Below are 6,220 nucleotides of genomic sequence, written 5' to 3'. Positions count from 1 at the left end.
TCATCCATTTAAACCTTGGAAATGCTCTGCTTTCTCCAAACATGACCTGAAAGCCCAGCTTGGAGATGCTTTTCAGAGCCCAAGATGATTTGAGATACAAAGGTCTTAGGAAAATGGGTTCTCTTGGTCCCACACTTGTGTACCCTCATTCCCATAGCTAGCAGGAAATATCTGAGGAGAAGGAGGAAGGGAGGGAGGGAAGGAGACAGGGTGGGAGGGAAGGACGAAGGGAGGGGAACAGAGAACATCATTTGGGCTGCTGCTCACTAGAAGCCTTTTGCTGAGTCAAGTTCTTGGCTCCCTTGAGCAGACAGCTCTGGACTTGCATGTGACCACAAATAGGATTCAAAGACACCCCCTGTTCAAAGGACAGTCACACCTTCATCACATCTCTTGCCCTGCTGCAGAAAGTTCTAGCTGTGGTCCAGTTCCATATGAGCTGCCTAGAAGGTGGCATCCCCGGGTGAGGCTGGGACCTTGGAGCATTTTCTTCTTTATCCCATTGTCATCCCAGTCCCCTGGTAAAACCAGTCACCTTGCTCCTTGGGGCAGCCCCTGCACTAGGTACCTGCCTTCGCAGGCAGAAAGACTTCTGGACATGGGAAGGTAGGTGAGGTTTTGCATCTGTTTTTTTTTTTTTTTTTTTGAGCAGCTCATTGTATGGTTCTGGGACCTGCCTGCTTATGCAGTTTGTCAGAACTAAGGCCACGACAGAGCACAGCCTCTCTTTTGGATCCCTTTGACTTTGTGGGCCAAATATAGCAAGAAGAGGCTGAGGGTACTTGGGAAAGCATCTAGGGTAGGGAGAGTTATTACAGCAGCAGAGTGGCTGAGTGCTTGCATCCCCATTTCCAGGAAGGGGGCAAGTTTGACTTTCATGGATCTTAGACTAGATGGAAGCTTTAGGAGCCTGGGTCCTCTTGCCTTCATTTACCCAACATTCCTGGGCTTTCTTGGCTATGCCTCCTAAGCTTCTAGACTTCCCATGGCCAAAGATTTGCACCAAGCAGAAGAAATGAGGCATTCTCCCTCCATTGCATCTTGCAAAGGGGTGGGGAATGTTGGGTGCCTGGTAATGGCACAGCTCTTAGAGAGTCACTAGCCTAATGCATGGGTGGCCCTCTGTTTCTCCCAGAGAAGATTTGGGGGAACAATGTGACCCAGGGACAGGGACTCAGGATACTCTCCACATCCTCTGAGATGGGCTGTCTTGCTCCAAGTTAGAAGTGTAATAAGCCCCACGGAGATGGTGAGGATAAATTCTCGACAGACTGGGGCTGAGAAAAGGGTGGGTGGACTGCTCCCCTTCTCCCAGGCCAGGGACTACTCCTTCCTGCTACCCTACCCAGTTCCTTAAAGCTCACCATCGCCAGAGGTCCAGGGCTGCCTGCTTTATGTCGTTTAACACACGCTGTGCAGCCAAGGAGGGGTGAGGGTCTGCGAGGGAGAGTAGAGGAAATGAAGGAATGGTTGGAGGTTCTCTGTGCCAGAGGTCTCCATATGATGCTTAAAACTCAGTGACTCTAAAAAAAGATCATGTTTCAGGCAAGGATTTGGTTATTTAGTCCTGCTGCCTGCCCCACACGTATGCTGCTTGCCTGGCGCTGGTGCGGATTGCAGAAGGGTGCAGAGTGAGGAACTCTTTTCGGGGCGTGGAATCCACCCTGCGGGTGGCTCCTTTGGAGTTTGTGAGCTGCGCAAAGCTGGCTGGGGCAGCAGTGAGCTGTCCATGGTGGTTAGGACGACTTGACGTGCGTGCAGGCGATCCCATCCAGCCCTTAGCCCCAGAGCACAGCCTGGGACATTGCCAGCACCTGCATCAGCTGCATGTATGTATGCATGCATATGAGCAGCTTCAGCGAGATTTCTCACTCAGACTCTATTCCTCAAGCGCATGGTCAAACTTCCCCTGTCCAAATTGTGGAGACTCTGCCCAGCTCCTTCCTGAAGCTGACTGTCACCTTCAATCCCACCTTCCAGGCAGCACCTCACAATTTTTAGACAACCTTGGGTACCTTAGCACCTCCTTTCTTTCTTTTCTGACCCACCCTTAGCTGGAGAATGAGACATATGTCAATGATCTTGTCATAGGTGAGAAGCAGCAAGATGGGTCCATAACTCTCCCTTTTAGAGAGGTGGGAACTGAGTCCCAGAGTTGGTTAGATAGCATTGAGATTTCAGTCTGGTCATTTCCTGGGAATAATGGATGCAGTAGACCTTATTGACCAAAGGATAATTTTCTTTAAGCATCTGAGCCTGCAAGGTTCTGGTCCTTTCTTTTAGCAGTCGAGGAAATAAATGCATTACTCCCGTAGATTGTTCTTAGGTCCATTTTGCTCTATGTTCCAACAGACTTTCAAGTCAAACCTAAAATAACTTCTTATACAAGGTAAAGCAAGGAACACATTGACTTTTAATAATTGCCATATTTCATATTTTTGTCTTCTTTTTCCCATATTGCTGTTAAAGACTCATTCCCATTCGAATAATAAATTGTATATTGAAAAAACCCTACACACTATTGTGTATATTGGTTATTATGTTCATATTCTGCACCTTTATCTATAGAATAGTAATATGAACATCCAGTTCATGAGAAACCTTCAATATAAGACATGTGCACAGAACACATATTTAGTTTGTTTCTCCCCTTTCTAGTCATGATATAGAGCCAATGAGATAGCTCTTGGAGAAAGGCACCTGCTGCCAAGCCTGGCGATCTGAGTTCCATCTCCTAGATGTAGCAGGAAGTGTGAAGCATATACAGTGCATTTTATTATTGTTTTGTAATTTAGAAGGTTAATTTTCTCCTGGGAGCTACTTTTGATATTCATTTTTGAAGTCTCTGTGGGCATTTGTGTGTGTGCACACATGCACTTTTGTCTGTGTGAGTGTAGGACTGTGCATGTCACAGTGTGCATGGTCAGAACACAACCTCGTTGTTGGCTCCCACCTTCTACCATCACTGGACACCAGGTTGCTGCTGTGCTGTGCACACGGCACAAGCTGCTCTTGGAGCTTCTGAGCATTCTTCCGTCTGCCTTCGCATCTTGTCACAAGAGCCCTAGTATTGCAAGAGTGTGCCAGTGGGTCCAACTTTCCCTGTGTTCTGAGGATCCAGGCTAGGGTAGTCATCTTTGTGCCACAAATGCTTTACTTGCTGAGACGTCTCTCCCATATGCATTCTTTTTTTCTATGTACATGTATGCACAGGAATACCACTTTCCTCCTCAAAGGAAAGATCAGTGGTATGATCAAACAAACCCATCTCTCTTGGCTTTTTATTTGGGTGTGGGGGATTGAACTCAGGCCCCAGTGCTTGCAAGACTCACATTTTAAAGACTGAGACAAGCCACTGGTCCCTGCTCTACAAATTCCTTGACACTTTGCCCCAATGACAAAGAAGATTGAATGATATATACTAGCTTTCATTATCTTATACTTTATGTTCATACAATTTAGAGTGTTCTTCCTTTTTAATGTGTGTGTGCATGCATATGCCTGCACATGTGAGCCTGTGTATATGTGTATGCGCACACATGTGCAGGTGTGTACACGTGTGGGAAGCTAGTGGTTACATTTAGGTGTTGTTCCTCAGAGACCATCCATCCTGTTTTTGGAATAGGGTCTCTCAATGAGGTCTAGGACTTGCAGATTAGGCCAGGCTGGCCACCAGCCTAGGAATCTGTCTGTCTTCCTGGAACTGCAGGTGTTCTGCCATGGCTGACTTTTTGGGTGGGTGGTAGGGAATCTGAACTCAAGTCTTTTGCTTACACAGCAAGCATATTGCTAACTGAGCTATCTTCCCAGCTCCTACGTTTGCTTCCATATTGTCTTGTTAATGTTCCATTTTTCTTTCTCCTGTGGTGATGTTATGTCAGTTTTCCATTTTGTTTTCTTTAATTCCTTTGCTTTCTGCACTTTCAGCAGCTGGGGACCGTAGGCCTCATTCATGCTAAGAACATGCCTGCCACTGAGCTATGCTCTAAGACTTTGGTTTGTTTCTTTCTAAAAAGGGTTTGGCCTAACGAGTTGTTAATTTAGTTTTGAGGTCTTTTATCTAGTAAATTAAAATTTATTATCTATGCCTTTATCTATTAAATAAACCCACACTTATTAGAGAGCTTGACTCCATGCCATTAGCAGCTTGTTGTGTCTCCTACATTGAAGAAAAAAAAACCACTCGGCTGTATTTCCCATGGACAAAAGCAAACATCGACAAGGAAGTTCCCACTCTCCTGAGCTCTGCCCTCAGTCCCAGCATGCCCACTGTGCTACTTCAGTGTAGGCTCTCCGGGGGCATCAGTGGAGTCAGCTTGACTCACTGTTCTGTGTTCTCTCCCTGCTTACCTTTGATGAAAGCACACTTAAAGTTATTTTACACATTGTCCAAAATTCATAGGCAATGCTCTTTGATCTGTTCCTGGAATGCGTTCAGCAGCATGATCTTTTAAAAACTTATGGCAAGGGGTCGTGGAGATGTCTCCATGGCTGAAGCCTTGGAACATGAACAGAAAGCATAAAGATCAGGGCTCGTTTCTTCAGTGCCTATGTAAATGCCTGTTGGGTACAGGATTACCTGAGTAAACTGGCTAGATTATCTGTTTTAGTGATCTCTGGGATCAACTGAGAGGGTCTGACTAGCTGGGTGTGGTGGTGCACGCCTTTAATCCCAGCACTCGGAAGGCAGAGGCAGGCAGATTTCTGAGTTCGAGGCCAGCCTGGTCTACAAAGTGGGTTCTAGGACAGCCAGGGCTATACAGAGAAACCCTGTCTCGAAAACCAAAAACAAACGAACAAACAAACAAACAAAAAACCAACCAAACAAACATACAAAAAACAAAAAAAAGAAAGAAAGAAAGAGAGAGAGAGAGAGAGAGAGAGAGAGAGAGAGAGAGAAAGAAAGAAAGAAAGAAAGAAAGAAAGAAAGAAAGAGAGAAAGAAAGTGAGAAAGGGCCCTAGCGCAATCTGCTGACTCTGCAGGTCTGGGTGGAGCTGCGGTTGTGGGTTTCTGTTCCACAGGATAGGGTTTGTGAAAGTTGTCAAGAGTATGGCCTACTTTAAAATATACCAGGTGAGATTTAGAAGGTGGCAAGAGGGTAAAACTGACTATGTACAGAAACGATTGGTGATACAGGACAAGAATAAGTACAATACACCCAAATATAGGATAATAGTTTGTGTAACTAACAGAGATATCTGCCAGATTACATATGCCCGTATAGAAGGGGATATGGTCCTCTGTGCACATGAACTTTCAAAATATGGTGTGAAAGTTGGTCTGACAAATTATGCTGCAGCCTATTGCACTCTCCTGCTGCTGGCCAGCAGGCTTCTGAATGGGTTTGGCATGGACAAGATCTATGAAGGCCAAGTGGAGGTGCCTGGAGGTGTATACAATGTGGAAAGCATTGACTGTCAGCCTGGTGCCTTCACTTGCTATTTGGATGCAGGTCTTGCTTGAACTACAACTGGCAATAAAGTTTTTGGGGCCCTATGACTCTGAAAGCAAGGAGTTCAATGCAGAGGTACATCGGAGGCACATCCTGGGTCAGAATGTGGCAGACTACATGTGCTACCTAATGGAGGAAGATGAAGATGTGTATAAGAAACAGTTCTCTCAGTACATCAAGAAAAACGTAACTCCAGACATGGTGGAGAAGATGTATAAGAAAGCTCATGCCGCTATCTGAGCGAATCCAGTCTATGAGAAGAAGCCCAAGAAAGAAGTGAAGAAAAAGAGGTGGAATCGCCCCAAAATGTCTTGCCCAGAAGAAACACTGGGTTGCTCAAAAGAAGGCAAGCTTCCTCAAAGCTCAGGAATGGGCTGCTAAAAGCTAAAGCCATTTTCTATGAAGATTTTTTTCATAAGGACAATAAACATTGATCAAGCAGAAAAAGAAAAAAAAAAAGAAAAAAAGAAAATGAGAAAGGAATCTGTCAGTCTTTCATTCATGCACACTTATGTATACACACATGCACACCTATGTATGCACACACATGCATACACACATACACACTTATGTATGCACACTTATGTATGTACACTTATATATGCACACACATGCATACACACACATGCACACACACATGCACACACATGCATGCATACACATGCACACATGCACGCACACACACACACATGCGCCAAATGCTTTGTGTTTCATTCCTTTTTTTATCTCATCTGTGTTTCTCTCCCTAGAGACTGGCAATTGAGAAG

General features: G+C 45.2%; 1 pseudogene; it reads left to right on the top strand.

Moving 5' to 3' along the window:
- The first annotated feature begins 598 nt into the window (after positions 1–598).
- On the top strand, positions 599–5,841 carry LOC110295837 (large ribosomal subunit protein uL18 pseudogene; annotated as a pseudogene).
- The last annotated feature ends 379 nt before the right edge of the window (positions 5,842–6,220 follow it).

The sequence above is a fragment of the Mus caroli genome, unplaced genomic scaffold (assembly GCF_978045245.1).
Source record: "Mus caroli unplaced genomic scaffold, Mus_caroli_1 scaffold_7, whole genome shotgun sequence".
Taxonomy (NCBI): Eukaryota; Metazoa; Chordata; class Mammalia; order Rodentia; family Muridae; genus Mus; species Mus caroli.
Note: the sequence above shows the minus strand (reverse complement) of the source record. Positions and strands in the feature narration are given on the sequence as shown.